Source organism: Protopterus annectens, chromosome 11.part0 (assembly GCF_019279795.1).
Source record: "Protopterus annectens isolate FY-2018-M chromosome 11.part0, PAN1.0, whole genome shotgun sequence".
NCBI classification, from domain to species: Eukaryota; Metazoa; Chordata; order Ceratodontiformes; family Protopteridae; genus Protopterus; species Protopterus annectens.
The window spans coordinates 843,913,467-843,932,165 of NC_056745.1; the positions used below are offsets into that span (position 1 = coordinate 843,913,467).

General features: G+C 40.1%; 1 protein-coding gene across 3 annotated transcripts in view; it reads left to right on the forward strand.

Moving 5' to 3' along the window:
• The first annotated feature begins 2,788 nt into the window (after nt 1-2,788).
• Nucleotides 2,789-18,699, forward strand: part of CDPF1 (cysteine rich DPF motif domain containing 1) — a 160,729-nt gene continuing 144,818 nt past the window's right edge. For 2 of the 3 annotated variants that reach the window (XM_044088261.1, XM_044088263.1), the window contains exon 1: nt 2,789-2,949. The gene's annotated coding sequence lies outside the window, so the exon portion shown is untranslated. Of the gene's footprint in view, nt 2,950-3,147; nt 3,166-18,699 lie in introns of all 3 variants that reach the window. The other variant, XM_044088262.1, reaches the window with a different exon arrangement.

Consider the following 18,699-nt stretch of genomic DNA (forward strand, 5'->3'; position numbering starts at 1 on the left):
ATTTTTATATCACATCTTTACCTACATGAGCATGTCAATACTGTGGGCTGAGTCACTCCTGTAAACATCTCCATTATGTTTTTCTAGTTCTCCATCATATTTGGACAGTCTTACCTCCTGAATTATCTACAAATACAATGCTGGCTTCTGTCATTTTTCTGATATTTTGACCTACAGGCAGCTATCTCTAACCTCATTTGGTGTGTTAAAAAGTTCGTGTTCGTCAAAGTTCCATATTGAAAGGATCTGTCACACATTAAGTGCTAGGAATTTTTTTTAACTGATATCTATGGTAAATAGAAATGAGTCATACTAATTCATTAAAAGATCTTTTTTACAAGTAAAACCTGCATATTTTAACCGTCCTTTGACCTTCCTAGTTGAAGCTGTTATTAAGCCGTTAATATATATGTTCCACATTTTGCCCATTTGTTCCACATTATGAGAGCTAATGTTCTTCATTTTTGAAATGGAAGCTTGAGAACTATGCTTTAATCCTGACCCAGTGTAAAACAGAAGACATGCCAAATATGAATATATTAATGTACACTGCTAGGGCTGTAGCAGGTAACAGGTTATTGCTTCGTATTTAGGTTCATAGGTTCATACTAGGCTATCTGCCCTAGGGCATTTATAAGCCTAGCCAGAGTGTGTGTGGCTTTCACCACCCCTTAGGATGAGAATACTATACCCATTAGTTTGCTGTGCCTATGTCCAGCAGTGACACAGAGATGATTCCCGGGGTAAACCTACGATCTCCCATCCACTCGTCAAGATTTCTCTTGAACAGAGTCAGTGAGGGGCTCTGCCTCACATGGACTGGGATTCTGTTCCATAGTGTAGGGAGTCTCTGGGTGATGAATCTGTCCCTCCAGCACGTCCTATTTATATCCGTGTTGAGGTTTAAGTCTCTTGCTCTCGTGGCTCTGGTGGATTTGGATTTTTTGAGGTGGAGCATGTCCATTAATTCCGGGTTGGACATGGCCTTGTATGTCAGGCACAGATCACCTCTGAGCAGACGGTATGCGACTGAATAGAGCTGGAGTTTCTTCAGTCGGGCATCGTATGACATATGTTTGAGCCCCTTTATCCTTTTGGTGAGGAACGTTTGGGGTCTTTCCAACTGCTGCAGGTGTCGGGTAAGGTACATTCCGAATGGGGCGTTGTACTCAATCATTAGTCTGATAAGTGAAGAGTACAGGGGTACAATGACCTCTCCTGATCTGGATGTGAATCCCTTCATGATCAGGTGGGCAATGTAGAAGGTCTTCCTAACCACTTTGGCAATGTGAGTGTCAAAAGAGAGGTTACTGTCAACTTGGGTCCCCAGGTTCCTGATAACTTCTTCCGTGTTTAATGGATTACCACCTATGTGGTAATTAGGGGTTACCTTGTTTTTCCCAAAGGGTATGACTATACATTTTTTGGCATTTAGCTTAAGGCCATGGCTCTGGCACCAGTTATCCATTTCTATGAGACCTCTCTGGAGGATGTCTGTGTCTGATGGAGTGTCAATTATGGTGCCCAGTTTGCAGTCATCTGCAAATTTTGTCAGCCACAATCCCCCTATGTTTGCCTGCACTTCAGAAAAATAAATGCCGAACAAGAGGGGGCCCAGGACTGAGCCCTGTGGGACACTGCTTGTGACCGGCTTAGAGTCTGACATGGCACCAGCAACTCTAACCCTGTGTGTTCTGTCCTTGAGCCAGTTTGCAACCCATCTTGTGACATATGGGTTTACATCTAAGCTGGTGAGCTTTTCTATGATGCCCGAGTGGGGTATTGTGTCGAATGCTTTTGCTAGGTCAAGGTAGGCTGTGTGAACTGCCTTACCCTCATCAATGGCCTTAGTGACTGTTTTGAAAAAGTCGACCAAGTTCAAGAGGCAGGATCTGCCCTTGACAAAGCCAAATTGGGTAGGATCCAGTGTCTGTAGGTCCCCAATGTCTTTATTTATGAGTTCCATTATGATCCTCTCCATAGCTTTGCAGACAAGGCTCGTCAAGCTTATGGGGCGGTAATTTCCAGTGTCCGTAGAAGCACCGCCTTTGTGGAATGGGACCACAGTTGCCGTACGCCATTCTTTGGGTACGTATCCTGTAGTAAGGCTAAGATTAAACAGCAGCCTTATGTGTGGGTTTAGTTCCTCATTGAGTTCGTGTAGCACACAGCCGGGGACACCGTCCGGTCCCATTGATGCTGTGTTTTTTGCTTTAGAGAGAGCAGCTCTCACCTGGGCATCTGAGATGTTTGGGAGGCTAGACTCTGGTGGGATAGATATTTCTCCTTTTGGGGGGGAGGGAGGGGAGAAATTTGCACTGAACCTGTCTGCCAGTATGTTGGCAATGTCTGTGGGTTCAGTGATTATTTTTACTTTAAGAGTTAACTTCCTTTATATTTCTTGCTTATCCTCCCCCAATTAAAATGGATAATTTTCATACCAATAGCACTGTTTAGCTCTAAATCATTTGCTTGCATTTTACAGAACAATAACGCTGTCACCAGTCTCTAACGTATTCGTATACATTTTACATATCACATAACTGCAGGTACCTTTTGTTGTCACAATTTAAAAATGATACATTTTACAACGGGCAGACGAGTTGCTGCTATGATTATTTTTAAACCATATACAACGTGGGCACATTTTTATCATTATTATTGTTAGTTTCACTTCATGCCAATTTCTCACTGTTATACTGCTGTCTCGATCACCGATTTTTTTTTTTTTACACAGAATTGTTAGCATAGGAACTTATTTAACAAAACACAAGTGGTGCATCATTAAAACAGTCCCCCAGTGTAAGCTGGTGTAAAGTACTATGTAATTCGTTTGCATTACAAAGTTGGAAATTTTACGTCGGAAAAAATGACATTATGTTTGTTTCTATTAGAAACACTACTGTACCACTTACATATGTTGTAAAAGTGGATGACAACAGCTGAAAGGTAGAATGAATTGTTTTATTCTAGCATATGTGGGATCTGCAGTTCTGAAAATTAACTGAAAGCTTCCTTGAATACGTTCTAGTAAGCAGTGCAGTAATCTAAGCCAGTTTGTTTCTTGCATTTACAGCATAATTTATATTCTGCTAACGTGACTTGGGAGTAAGCAGCATTCTGTAATTACCATTTATTTTTTTTTAGGTACCGTCAAGTGTACAGGTATATCTGACACCATTTATTGTCCCGTACGTGGAAGGATACTTTACCAAACGTCTAACAGTCAGAAACAATGTGGAAATGTAATATTTTTTGATAGAAAGCTGACAGTACATCCCCAGCATCAGTGACAAATCTGGAAATAATCAAACACTTAAAGTACTAATGTTAACTCGACAAGTTGAAAGGTTAAGATAATGTGAATTAACGTGTTTTATAAAGTAAAAGAATCTACATTTTCTGCACAAACTGCCAGTTTTTTTTTTTTGGAGGGGGGGGACTTTAAGCCAAAATCGAGGAGATTTGACGGGCGTAGTTTCTATGTGTTGGTTTATGCTGGTTAAATAGAGCAGTATGGTTTAATATTTGCAATTTTGTGGTGTGCTTTCTTCGTGGACCTGCTGATGAGTAGCTTCTCCAGTTGTACATCATCATCTTATTTATTCATTCGTAGATAGGGGCCAGGCATTCTGAACTATTCAAGAGCCATGCAACCCCTTTGTTCTCGGAGTACATCACCGCTGATGGTTACTTGTAGCGAGTTGTCAGCAATCAACGTAATTGCTGTTTAGACTGTCCTGCTTATACAGCTATGAAGTTCGCCGGGAATGGGGCTTTAGGAAACCTTTAGGAGAGCTTTAGGGTTGTGGTTGGTGTTTAGGGTTAGGATCAAGTGTTATAGACCAGTGTTTTTGGAGTTAGGCTCACTGTTGCAGGGCTGTAGTTAAGGTCGGAGTTTTAAAGTTGATGCTTTAGATTTAGGGTAGGAATATATGTTTATAGTGATGGTTTTAAGGTGGGGAGAACTTATTTACATTACATTGATTTACTAGGAGGCGCATAACACTAAAGCACCTAACTTTTGCATTGTTTCACTTATTCTTGTCACCAAACGTAACTCGTTTGTCCCACTCAGGAAAAAACAAACTGCGTAAATGGCTGACTGCGGTGGTGCTGCTGCGGTAGCGTTGTCCTGTTCAATTCTCAGCTAGAGCGTCTTCTGTGTGGAGACGTGCGTGAATGGGCGTACCTTCGTTGAAGGTTGTGCGTCAGGGCCGGCAACTCGGCACGTAAAAAATCTACCGCCAATCATCCCTAACCGGGAAAAGCCGAAAGACACAAAAACAACAACCAATGGCTGCTTGACAGTTCCGTATATCCCACTGGAAGGGAAAGTCATGCGGTAGGGAGTTTGCAGTTTATTGGTTCTGTGGAGGTCTCTTAACCATACTTGCTAAACCCTCCCAGTAGGAAGCTGGCAGATGTTCACGGCTGCCTGAATGGTGCCTTATGTGCGTGCTCCTAGCCACCATGCCGACTCAGTGCTCAGTGGCACATGCGCTGTTTAACAACAAGAGGCGCCCTGGCTTCTTTCTCAAGCTATCCCCTAATCACCAGCAGGTGCAAGTTGTTAATGTGGTGGGTTAGGCTGTCCTCGAGGATGGCTAACTTTAGGGCCCTGTCTGGCCCTCCTGCCACTATCTGAGCATGGATTGACTGTGTTGTAATTAGGTCTTTATCTCTGGGGATGGGCTCAGATAAGAGCATTTTTTGATGTAAAAAGGGAACAGTTCCTCAGAATGAGGTTCAGTTGAAATCTATAACCTGGATTTGCTCCAAAAGTCATAGGCAATGTTATTTGTAAGGAGTGGATTGTTAATCATTTTATTATAGTATGGTGAGCTGCATATAATGCATTTTCCTTTTTTTTTTTTTTTTGTAACTTTGTATTGCCAAAGTGTATAAAAAGATCTTAGTATAAATACAGGAGACAAGCACAGCATAACAGTTGTGTATAAGCAAAAAACAATAATAGAAGTTGGAAAAAAAAACATGAAACAAAACGAACCACGATTTTTTTCCAGTTGGAAAATTGCTTCTTAATATCTTTTTAAATTAAAAGCATTAAGAAATCTCTTGGTAACATTAAGAAATTGTATTATGGAAGTATTTATGTAAGTAGCCCATAATCATTATCATTATTATAATATTTTTCAAATGGAAATGAAATTCTGTTCATAATGTGGATCTAGGAGTCTGGAACATCATTTAGATCACCTGAAAAAACCTGCGGACATTCCAAACCTGCCTTTAAGGACTTTACTAACAAATCTTGAAATAAAGAAGTACCACACTTGAGTAGGAAACTTGCAATTCCAAAACATGTGCATAGATTCTGCTTTTACATAAAAAATGCAGGAGAAAAGAAAGCTACTTTAGAAGTGTTATACAAAGTTAAAGTCATATATTAGAAGTAATGCAGCTTGTACAGATTGATGATTTAGAGGTTTGGTTTGCAAATATGTTGCCAGCAAAGTGTTTCCCCTCTTGATCTGGGGAAGTAGTTAATAAGAACTTAATTGGTCCTAGTGTTTGACTTTTTAGGTGTTCGCCAGCTTCTTATTAGCAAGTTTGAACTTCATCTTAAAGAATTTTTTATCATTGATAATGTACAGTACACATTTCACTTGTTTAAGGTTTTCTTTGATTTCTCTTTTTGCATCTTTTGAGTATTGTTCTTTACTTATCCACACATATGCTACCATCTTAGCATCTTTCTTAAGAAATCTTAACCATATTATGATTTAGGCATGTTTGTTACCACTGCCCCAGCACATGGATACACAGTTACTTCTGACCTTCATGAATACAGCTAACATTTTGTACACTAGAGAATTTATTCTCAGTTGGTATGAAAAGTAAGGAGCTGATACTCTTTTTAAAATGAAAACCATCATCTAAAAATTTCAACGTCATGATTTAATTGTTTTCTTATGTTCTGTAACTTTAGTTTCTGCTTCCATCTGTCCAAATGTTGAAGTTAATGCTTCAACCAGGCAAAAAAAAACCCCTGTAAAATGTGTTGCTGCCTGACCCCCACACTCCCCTTACCTAAGTATAGTAACTCCATGGTTTTACAACTGCAGAAAGAGATTACACACATTGAATAATTCTGGAAAAGAAAAAAAAATACATACATTGTATTATTCCGAATGCTCACATAAAAACCACACAGGTTGTGATTTTTTTATATCAAACACTTGTCATAGAAGTAAATATTTGTGAGTTAAAATCTCTTCAGCTTAAGATTTATCAGTCAGTAGTGTAACGATAACATAACCAGGTTAGTCTCGCTAGGCTCCCTGTCTTTAGATGATGATTTTATGTTCAAGAAGTTTGGCCACGATGCAGGAAAAATTCTCCTGCATATTTCAGTAAATACTGTAGATCTTTTATAGCAACCTAAGCTAGTCCCCATACAGGCAGTTGGGATCTTGCTTTATTGTCTCATTCTGCAGCATATCCCTAATTGTACAGTACTGTATATTGAATTTATAGCCCTTCTGATTGCCTAGGCATTAAAGGCAGGTGTGTATAACTGCCTGTGTTAGCATTAAAAATTATATGGCTTAAGTGCCACTTATAATTACTTTCTCTTTCTAAAATTGTGTGAGTGCAACTAAAAAGTTGGGATTACTAGTGTAAAAATGCCAAAATATTACATTTACAGATGTGCTTTATTCAGATGTTTTATTATAATTTCCTTTACCTTAAAATTTTTTAAATGAATGTAGCTGTTTTTAAGGTCTCATTTTGTGTCTTCCATTTCTAGTTTTGTAATTTTTTCCCCAAGGTTTAAGATGAAGGAAGAAGTTTTGACATATGGTGCCACAGAATTTAACAAAAAGAAAGCTGTTCATTATTTGTAACTTAAGAACTGTCTCAGTTATATAACATTTGGTATGTAAAAATGGCTAAAAGAACAAAATATAGAGAAGCTGCATGTGTCCACCTTCTCCAACATGTGTTTTCAAATGTGCCTTTGTACATAATGTCGGACTGTGTGGTACACACAACCCATTTCCCTCATTAAATATCAATATAATGTTATTCAAAAAATAAATAAAATAACTACGTTTCAGCAGATTGGAAAACAGTTCTCCTAAAACCCATCTACAAATAAGCATTTTTGAAAAGAGCAAGCCCTCATGTATGTACTAACTCTGCAGTCCTACAGTGAGAAGGCAGATTAGGTGAGACAAGTGGTCAGTATCTGCCATCAGTTACTGTATTTCTTTCATCCATCATGAAGTTAAAATGTTTTCATCAGTAAATTAAGTAGAGTATACAAACTGTCATGTCATGAAAGTTTTTCTCATATTAAGTCTTTGTCTGTCTATGGGTCTGTGTGACCTGAATGATGCCGAACTTGCCTATGCGTAACATATTGACCACATTGTTCTGCCTCCTTGTATGACTGATGGGATGTAGGATCATTGGAAGACACTAGGCTAATGGCCCCAGGGCCCTTACAGGCCTAGCCAAGTTCAACCTGTGTTCCCAAGTGTGTCTGGTTCAAGCAAAAGTAAAATCCGCACCTATTGCCCCTGTCCAAGAGGAACCCCCGGGGTGAATTTCAAGTCATCTCTTCAGTCATACAAATTATGCTTAAATAGGGCCAACTAGGGGCTTTGCTTAACATGATTAGGAAGCTTGTTCCAAAGGTGGGGCGACCTCTGTGAGACAAATCTGTCTCCCCAGCAAGTTCTGTCTGTTGATGTCACATACCATGTTAAGGTCCTTTTGAGCGAGTGACCCGTGTGCCATTTTACTTGTGAATGTGCAGCATTTCCATTAAAGCTGGGTCAGAGACTGCTCTATATGCAAGGCACAGGCCACCTCTTAGCAGCATATATGACACACAGTAATGAGACAATAATTTCAGTCTGTCTGCATAAGACAGATTTGGAAGACCCTGAATTTTCTTTGTAAGGAACCTTTGTGGTCTCTCCAATTGCTGCAGGAGTTTGGAAAGAAACGTACTAAAGGGAGTGTTCTACTCTATTATTGGCCTGATGTGGGAAGAGTACGGGGGGGTTATAACCTCTTTAGGCAATGCCCTTACTTATGAGATGAGCAATGTAAAATGCCCTTCTTATCACTGTGTAGACGTGGTTGATGTTAGGTTGTTGTCAATCTCTGGGCCCAGATCTCTCACCACTGGCTGTGTGTTAGGGTATTGCTATTGATAGTTTGCAGGAATATCATCCTTGCTAAAGGGGATGATAATGCCTTTTGCGTTGTTTAAGACCATGACTTTGGCACCAGTCATTAGTGTGCATAAGACCATCTTACAGGATGTTGACATCGCTAGGAGTTTCAATGATCACTCCCAGCTTGCAGTCACCGGAAAAATTTGTCAGCCACATTACTTTAGTTTTAGCTTGTACTTCGGAGTAGTAGATTCTGAACAGTAAGGGTCCGAGAACTGATCCCTGAGGAACACCATTAGTTACGGGTCTGCTGGAGGAGGTGGAGTCCCCTATTCTGCCTGTATGAATTCTATCAATGAGCCAGTTTGCAACCCACCTAACATTATATAGGTTGCTATCCAGCTGGGTGAGTTTATAAATGATGTCTGAATGGAGGATTGTGTCAAAGGCCTTGGCTAAGTCTAGGTAGACCGTATGCATAGATTTGCCCTTGTCTAGGGCTTTGGTAACTGTCTCGAATAAGTCCACCCAGTTTAACAGGCATGATGTCTGGGTGGGGTCGAGCACTTGGAGATTTTCTATATCTTTGTTAATAAGGTCCATGATGATTTGTTCCATGGCCTTGCAGATAAGGCTGGTTAGGCTAATTGGTCTGTAGTTCCCAGGGTCCATGGATGCATCCCCTTTGTGCAAAGGAATGACTGTAGCTGTTTTCCATTCTTCTGGGACAAAGCCAGTGCTTAGGCTGTGGTTGAAAGGTGTGCCCAATAATGATGCTAATTTCTGATTTAACCCATGTAGAACACAGCCTGGGATGTTGTCTGGCCCCATAGAGGCTATGTTTTTAGCCTTGAAGAGGGCATAAGACCTACTTCTTGGATTTACTAGGTGAGGGACAGGTGTTCGGGATGCTTTGGAGTATATGTGGTGGAGTCAGGGGAGTGAAGTTTTCACTGAGCCTGTCTGCCAGCAGGTTTGCTATAGCCACAGGTTCTGTATATGTAGTACCGTTAACTATGAGTTCAGCCCAAATCTGGGCCTTCCCTTTGAGGTTATGAATGTAACTAAAGAACACCTTGTGGTTATCCTTAGTTAGTGAAGCTAATCTGGATTAGTAGTTAGCTTTGGAGGACTTTACTATGTGTCTTATTTACTTGTTTAAGTTGAGGAGGGAGTGTTTCCAGTTTTGAGACCTTTCCTTCCTACTCTTAGACAGCAATTTAATTCTCCTATTGTGTAGCCCGTTAATGGCAGTTGTCCACCAGGCAGGTTTGTTTTTCTTTGAAGATCTTGCTTTTGTTCTAGTAGGTACGGCAGAGTCAATACTTGTACAGGTGCTTGTATAAACCATTGGCGTATAACTCAGCATAGGTGTCTGCTCCATCAGGGGGGAGGGGCCATGAAGCTATTTATGCCCTCCCATAAGAGGTTGTAATTGACCTTGGAGAAGTTTTTTAGTCTAGTTGTTGCTAAGGGGGGGGGGGGGTCTTGTGTTATAGCTACTTCTAGCGAGACTGATTTGTGGTCAGAGCTCACCAGGGATGGCCACACACCGGGGGTGGTGTAGTGTCCCCCATGGTGGTGAGCAGTAGATCAAGGATGTTTGAGCCGCTTGTGTCAACCAGGTGGTCCAAGGCATTGGATTTAACGAAGTCCAAGAACCTTTGGGCAAGTGAGTTAGAACATGTATAATTTACCCAGTAAAGGGATGAGTAATTGGAATCACCCCAAACCAGGGTGTTTGGTTCTATCTTGAGTTGACTCGGGTAGATCCAAGTAGGCCGAGTGAATGTCCTGATTCATGGAGGGGGTCCTATCGCTAGCAATGACTTGAAGAGGGGTCCTGCCTACAGTCAATTGCACCTGACATAAAACAAGGGAATTGTGCTGTTTAACCAATCTAGAGGTGTATTTATATTTAATGAATATTGATGTACCACCTCCTTTAGTTCTCATGCCTTCAATTTATGGTCTGAAAGTGTGGAAGGAAATATAACCTGGTATTGCTGGGGTGTTGCCCACAACCTTAAACTAGGTCTCCGAGACAGCACAAATGTCAGCATCTTCCAATTTGAGGACTGCTTACAGTGATTGCAGTTTCTGGTTTAGACTCCTAGTGTTTAGCAGCATAACCCTGAGGTTCTTTTTAGAGGGTATTTTTACATCGGGAATTTTGTTCTTTTGACATTGCCTAAAAAAGGCACTATGGTGGTGGCAAGAACCTTAGCCAGTAACCAAAATCCCGTGAGTGACAGATGAATACCATCTCTAGTAAAGCACCGAGGTCTGTCAACCATGTCATCCCAGGCTGTCAGATACTGGATCCCCTTTGAATGACACTAGAAACTAAACCAATTGTTGAAGTCAATCATTTTTTGTCTGCATTGAGGTATCATCCTAGGCAAAGGTAAAATGCTGCTTAAGGCTAGGGACGTACCTGCCTGAGACATAATCCGAGACCTCAATCGTGTCTCTCTCCATGTAGTCCAGTAAGGTATGTCTCAGGTCGTTCATACCAATATGGACTGTGACAGAGTCATAACAGTGCCTGTTTTTGAGAGACTTGAGTGCATGTGTGATGTGGTGGATCCTGGCACGTGACAGACAACTGGCCATGACTTTATCCTTATCCATCCTGGTGAGAGGGACATCTGTGTGTCACTATTGAGTTGCCTATGACTAAGATGTTTGTTTTTGTGTTGTACCTTAGGGGATTGATTTTTGAGACAATGGTGTGTGATTTATTATGTGTACTGTGTTCTGCAGAGGATGTATTATGTGAATCTTGCTTGTGTTTGTGGTTCCTGGTAAGGACCTCCGCATATGTAGATTTATGTGTCATTGGTTAGGTAGATGCAGGAGGTGAGTGTGCACACTGACGATCTGCTTAGTGTCAGATGAACTGACTAGTGAGCAAGAGAGCCAGAATTGTAGGTTCTTGATAGAGATGCTTTTCTCACATAATGAATTTGTGGATTAGAATAAATGAGTAGTCCATGTAAATGAGGTTAATTGCTGCATTGCCTGAGAATGCCCATGTCACCCAGGCTGGCTGGAGAAATTGTCCATCCATAATGCTAGGTAAGTTGATGTGGTCAGAAAACAGAGAGAGAACAGGAAGGTCCAGGAAAATCAGAGGACAGGAGAACTGGACAAAAAATACAAAGAGCTGGTGGTTAGGATCTGTGTTGTTACCTCCTGAGCTTTGCTGAATGTATCACCTGTCCATGGGGGACAATCGTGAGAACGCACCAATGTTGCACCAGCAGAGTACTAAGGGAAAATATGCAGGCAGAAATGTGTGCATCTATAACCACCTATGGTGCCCTCTGCTGCTCAGCAGTGCACAATGTGCAAACCCACACAGATGCGGTGCTTATGTAGCAAATGAGAGCAAACTGATTTAAACAAATTAACCAATAAAAAAGCTCAAAACTGAGCTCTGTTCCAGCAACCTTCAATCAGGTGAGTTCTACTGCATACTCCTGCCAATTAGGGTGCAGGGGAACCCTCTCCAACAAAAGATGTCCTAATTTAGTGCTCAAGTTATACAGACCTAGACTCGGCAGCTGTGAATGTAGTCTATGCTACAGCAAACGACGTGCAACAATTTCAGAAAAAAAAAAAAACATTTCAAATAAGCAGGCAAAATAAGCCTTCAACTAGGAACTCCCAGCTCAGATGAGCAGAGGCTACACTCTCCTCTCACAAGAGTGTAGACCACAAACCTTCTTAATGTAAAACAACTGGCCTGAATCCCAAGTGCTTGAACCAAACTAAGAATAACAGTTGCAATTAATCAGGCTACTAACAAGCAGTAATAAATGCAGCAGGATAAATGCAATTGAACACTTTTAAGAACAAACAGCAAAAACAAAGTAATAAAGTTGGAAAAAACATGAATACAGTAAATCAGTTGAATAAAGTGCAATTTTTTTAAGTTAAGTGAGAAGGGAGGAAGCCGAAGATAATTCAAGGTTAAGAAACTAAGGGGGTTGCCCTTTGCAGATGATCCCTGTGTACTTAGTAGAATGAGCTGAAGAGATGGGACTAGAAGTTGTTGTTGTGTCTTTCGGCTTTTCCTGGTTAGGGGTCGCCACAGCGGAACTCCGGTCTGCTAATGATTGGCAGTTGATTTTTACGTGCCGAGTTGCCAACCCTGACTCACAGAGATGGGACTAGAAGGAGTGAGTAAAATCAGATTTATAGTTGGGGCGGGCAACTCAAAAGCCACCAAGTTTAGGAATACAACAACAGTTGGGCAAGTGGGTAGGAAAAATAAAATGCAGGCAACAATAAGCATTCAAGCAGAGTGCAATGTAGTGATCAGTAATGTTCAGGCAGAGTACAGCAATACTCCAGCTAAATAGAGAGATTTCTAGCTAAATGAGGAATGCTATTTCTCAGCTCCTCCCACTAATTAGCTGATGTTATTCATTGTTTGCAAAGGAATTCTTTAACTAAACTTAGCCAACACCTCTTAAAATTCTCAACAGAAAAGAAAACTTATAACAAAACAAGTGTAATATAAGATACAAAACAGAAGTAACCAAATCTTAAATGAAAAACTTCACTTCAAAATAAAATGCAGGTAGAGCAGCAAGCAAGCCAATCAAGCACATTCGTATATGTTGCACTTTGCTGTACTGCATTTTTTTGATTGCTACTTAAACGTTTTCCTACTAAATTTTTACTGCATCAGCAGTAGTGTTTGTGACTTTACTTGTTCAGCTGACTTGAAGTTACCATTCAGTTATACTGTAATTTGAGAAAGTTACTTTTTGTACATCTTGCTTATTTTTGTGAATGACTATTGCACATTCCCTCTGCTCATTACTGGATGTTCTTCATGTCACTAGTACCAGTGGTAAAAAAAATGGGTGTTGTATATGGTTTACTTGTCATGTCTGACAACTTTACATTGCTGTGTACTTGTATGTAGTGATGAAACAAATATGACCAGCAATGTGAAAAAAAGGTACAAAGATGTTTATCGTTTACTGAGGTGCAGATTCTGGTGCTTTTTATGATTTGCAACATGGCTAGTTGCATTATTTTAGCAGAACCTGGCTTACTTTTTGTTTTACAACAGAAATATAAAGTTGAGCAGTTAGATTGACAACTGTGCAATTGCAGCAGTGACATAGTTGGACAACATCTCTGTATTGACCACCACGGCATTAGTAACACATTTCACATAACCACAATCAAAGTGCAAGTCCTCAGCTCATTCACCTGATTAGTAGAATGAATCCAAAAGTAAGTTTTTAGCTGCTCTGACAGGAACACTGAGTATGTGCTACCTGAAATGACATCATGGTTATCACCACCATTAGACAAAACAGTAAGTCAGGTCACCAGGAATCTAGAAAAACAGCAGCAAAAAAGACATATTCAGTTAAAAGCAGGAGATTAGACCAAATATATCAACAATACAGAACTGAAAAGGAAGACAAAAAGGTGTTAAAACATCAGCTGCCAATTTTAAAGGTAGAAAAGGATAGTACTAAGAACAGCTGAAGAAACACAGCTAGGTCACTGAAATAACTGTGCCTTGTTAGAGCCATTACATCAGAATAGTATTTTTTATGATTTCTATTCATCTGAATGGCAGACCAGTTATAGGGTTCTCGGTTATTAAAATTCCTGCACTCAAATACCTTCACTTCTTCAGCTGCTAAACTTGCTCTAAGAATACTCTCCTGTAATCTCAAAGGTCAAGACTACAGTGGACCTTTACACGTAAACCTTATGACCAGGCTTCAGTATACACCAGGCACAGCTTCTGTATATTGGGTCCCAAACTGTAGGAATCACTTTCATCTCATCGCAGGTATGTTACTTTATGTCCAAATTCCACATTGAGTTCAAAGTCCATCTTCTGAATTAATCAAAATTAAATTTCTTTCAAACAAATAACACTATCATCCATCACAGTTTATAACATCTTCCCCTTAATAATCCCAAGTTTACAGTAGAATATTTCTATAGCTCCACTATAAGCTTCACCATTCCACATTCTTCTATACCCTATTCCCTCAATTTCCTTTAAAAGTATAGCATTTGTTTCTGTGATTGTGATGGTATGTAGTGTAACTGTGTACCAGAAGTGTATTCTTAACACTTTAATGATTCATTTGACCTGCACTATGTTCATAGGTAGGTACTAGGCTATTGGCCCTAGGGCCTATATAAGCCTAGCCAAACAGTACCCTGGCTTTTGCCACCCAAGAAAATTATTTTCCTGTGCCCCCGTCAAGCAGAGCCACAGAAGTGATCCCTGGGGTGAATTTCCTATCTCCCATCCAATCATCAAGATTTTTCTTGAAGAGTGCTAATGAAGAGGTTTGTTTGATATAGATAAGTAGTTTGTTCCAGAGTATGGAAGTCTCTGAGACAGGAATCTATCCTTCCAGCATGTTCTGTTTATTGTGGTGACAAGGTTTAGGTCCCTAGAGCGTGTAGCTCGGAGGGATTGGGATTTCTTTACGTGGAGCATGTCCAACAGCTCTGGGTTTGACATAGCTTTGTATGTTAGGCAGAGATTGCCTCTGAGTAGGCGATATGCGACAGAGTAAAGCTAGAGTTTTTTTAGATGGTCTGCGTAGGGCATCTGTTTGAGGCAATTAATCCTCTTTGTGATGTATTTCTGTGGCCTTTCCAGTTGTTGTAGATGTCTTGTGAGGTACATACCAAAAGGGGCGTTGTACTCTATAATGGGTCTAATGAGTGATGAGTAGAGGGGAACAATGACCTCTTTTTTTCCTGGATGAGAAACCTTTTGTGATGAGGTGTGCCACATAGAAGGATTTCCTGACTACTGTGGCGATGTGATTGTCAAAGGAGAGACTACTGTCCACCTGTGCCCCAAGGTCTCATCACACTTTCGGTGTTAAGTAGACTACCGCCTATGTGGTAGTTCATGTGTACAGAGTTTTTACCAAAAGGTATGCCAATGCACTTTTTGGCATTGAGCTTGAGGCCATGGCTTTGACACCAGGCATCTGTCTCAGTGAGGCCCTTTTGTAGGATATCCACATTGTTAGGAGATTTGATTATGGCTCCTAGTTTGCAGTTATCTGCGAACTTTGTTAGCCAAAGACCTTCTGTGTTAGCCTGTACTTCAGAGAAGTAGATACCAAACAGGAGAGGACCTAGGACTGAACCCTGTGGTACTCCACTTGTCACTGGTCTGAAGTTGGATTTAGAGTCTGCTACTTTCACAGTGTGGGTTCGGTCAGTGAGCCAGTTGGCAACCCATCTTGTGATATAGGGATTTATACCTAGTTTAGTGAGTTTGTCTATAATTCCAGAGTGGGGGATGGTGTTGAAAGCCTTGGCGAGATCTAGATAGGCTGTGTGTACCACCTTATATACTAATAAACTTGACTGTACTCAAACTACTGCAAAGTTTTACTTAATGTAATGACCTTATTCTGTCTGTTTTTATGCCTGCTGTGTCTGGACTGAGATTGAAATTGGTTTGTTATGATCAGGACTCTAAGCCGGTCAAGCTGTTTAAATAAAAGAGCAGTATAGCATACAATTTTGTCACTATTTCTTTTTTTGTTTTTGGTCAGTTGGTGTTAGCATAGTTAAAACTTTTATAGCTCGTCTTGCTTGTCTTTTTGTTTCATTTGTACCACCTTCTGTTCAGCCTGAATCTGCTGCTTTTAACTGAATTTGTGATTTTTGGTTATTTTTTCTGTCATGAAACATAAGTTACAGTTGGTGGAGTGGGGAAGAGAGGATGTATAACTGTGTACCAAATACAATGAAGAGAAATTGTATCCTTCAAAATACAATCAACAGAAACTGTGTATTTCAAAACAGTGTTAGAAATAAATTTGCCTATTTTTCCAGATGGCAGCAGTTCTCATTACTAAAGGTTTAATTTCAGTAATTCTCTGGGCGGCCACGGTGGTGCAGTGGTTAGCATTGCCACCGCACAGCAAGAGGTTCTTCGGTTCGATCCTCGGCTGGGGTGTCTTCTGTGCGGAGTCTGCATGTCCTCCCTGTGGTCACGTGGGTTTCCTCCGGGTGCTCCGGTTTCCTCCCACATCCCAAAGACATGCTGCAGGTGGATTGGACAGTCTAAATTGGCCCTAGGTGTGAGTGTGTGCACATGTGTGCCTTCTGTGGAAGGTTGGGCGCCGGGCTGGCTACTTAACACCGTAAAAAAAAAACTCCACTGCCAATCATGAGCGGACAAGGTGATCCGCTGTGGTGACCCCTAACCGGGAAAAGCCGAAAGAAGAAATTTCAGTAATTCTCGCTTCATACTAATGTTACCACTGCAATCTGTTTGCTTTTGTCACTTTTTATTAACCATGTTATTTTCAGTAGGCAAAGCCCGTTTTCATTGTACGCTCTTGGTGGTGAAATACTTGTGTTTTCTTTAACATTTTATTGTCCAGTAATGTCAGTATATTGAAACACATCGGTACCCATTAAAGAGGAAAACAATTATGCAGGTCCCAAGCTATGCATTAAAACAAGAATTTGGCCATCAGTGTAATACTAAAATCAGTATAATTTATACTGCCATATGTTAATCTTTAAAATGAAACAATTGCACCTGGAGGGATACTAGTAAAATCCATTGAAAATGGTCTTATGCTATTAACCACATAGAAAATAAATGCCACATTAAAATAACAAAAAACAAATAGAACTTGGATGTGCATGCATTTGGACTACTGGCAAATATTTAACTTCCTTTAATAGAAAACTCACATCCTGAAGTGTGGGTATGGACTATTGCTTTCACATTTTGTGATGCATTTACCACTAACATTTTCAAATCTAGGGCTGCTGAATCTGGTTTAGAATGAACTGGGCCGTTAATAATGCTCAACTGCAATGGCTCAGGGGTAAACCCCACACTCTCTTATTCCAAGTAGTATCTGACGCTCTGAAGACCCTTCTTAAGCATAACTAGTCTAGAGCAACTCCAGAATATCTGTCCAGTCACCTATTTTGTTAAGGTCACATCTCTACAACTGGATGATGTTTGTGGAAGTATTCTGGCAAATTGTGCATGAATAAAATAAAGACTTGTATTGACATTGCCATCTAAAAAAATCTTTACCATCTGGGTTTAGTTGCACACTGCCCACCATTTCCTGGATGTTGAGATATGTAGACATTTTTCCAAAAATAATTCTCTACTTATCCATACATTGGTGAGGATTACGTAAAAAGAGCTTATATAACCTACTTATTTGTTCCTTTTTCAAATGGCCCTTAGCCATGTTTGTCAATATTCAAGAGACTAATAATAGGTATTGTTCCTGGGATAAGCCAAGCATTTGAAGCTTTTGTGCCTCTCTGTTCAGGTGACGTTGATAATCTGACATATATATGCTGGGAAGTGTTCTTGATGGCCATACAACAAGTAGTACCTTCCCCATGTAATATTGTACTGTGCCAGTCTCCCTTTTTCAGAACTTCATTACTTCACAAAAGAGTTTGGGTGAACTTCTAAAAATGAACCAGGGTTTGCCGTTTTTCTAAAGTGTAGTGAGTGCTCTTCTTTTTGTTTTGTATTTTCACCATTGCAATCCTCTTGTTCATAGTCCATGCCATTTTTTTTTTTTTTGACAAATTTTGAGTCTATTTTCACCAATGCTATCCCCTTCAAACTTATGTCCTATTTTCTTCAAAAGCCCTAGTTATATTTCTTGAGATCTGTTTTTAGCTTTGTGTTAGACTAGTTTAGGTAGTTGTGGTTGATTTATTATTTCTATAAATGGCCGGTGCCATTTTGGTGTGTGTGTGTGTGTATGTGAATGTGTGTGTACATGTGTATGGTTGTTGCTTGTTTAAAATACTGTGTTCTGACTACTTCCTTTTCAGTGAATTTGTTTTTCTCAGTGCATTCACTTTGAGTGGCTGCCCATGACTAATCACAAAGTGAGTATTTTGTAAGTGTACCTATGGGAAGAAAATTTCTCTCCAGGACATCTGTGTTCAGAATGCTGGTTGATTAGGCAAGGGGTTTGCGCCTTACTAAGGAATCTATTATTTCTTATTTTCCTTCTTAATTTTCAAGCACAGGGAACACAGTTTGCAGGTTCATACAAGTCCTTGTCTGCTCAGATGTCTTGTGATTCTTCAGGTTCTTTTGAGACAGATTTTTCATTGTCAGCCTCAAGACCTTTTGTTTCTTTGGCTGAGAAAGTTAAAATGAAGCAAACGTTTCAGAAGTGCCCAAATCTTCTGTTTTTAGTTATTACTAACAGCTAAAAAGGTTCTTATAAAATAATTGGTAAAACTGTTTCTCACTTAACTGTTGAATCTAAAACCCCAGTCAGATGAAGTAGCTATTATTCTTGATTCTAAGTCTTCAAAGTCAAAACCGTCATCACTGATAATGTGTTTTGATTTTAAATATCATAAGTTGGCAGAGGCCATGTTTTATAACTCAGCTGAAGTTTTCTGATGTGTCTTCTCCTTCTGCACTGTCAGTAGGGGATAAAGAGTTGACTGTAATTTTATATCTAAAATGCAGGGCACGAAGATTTCCCTTCACTATTCCCCA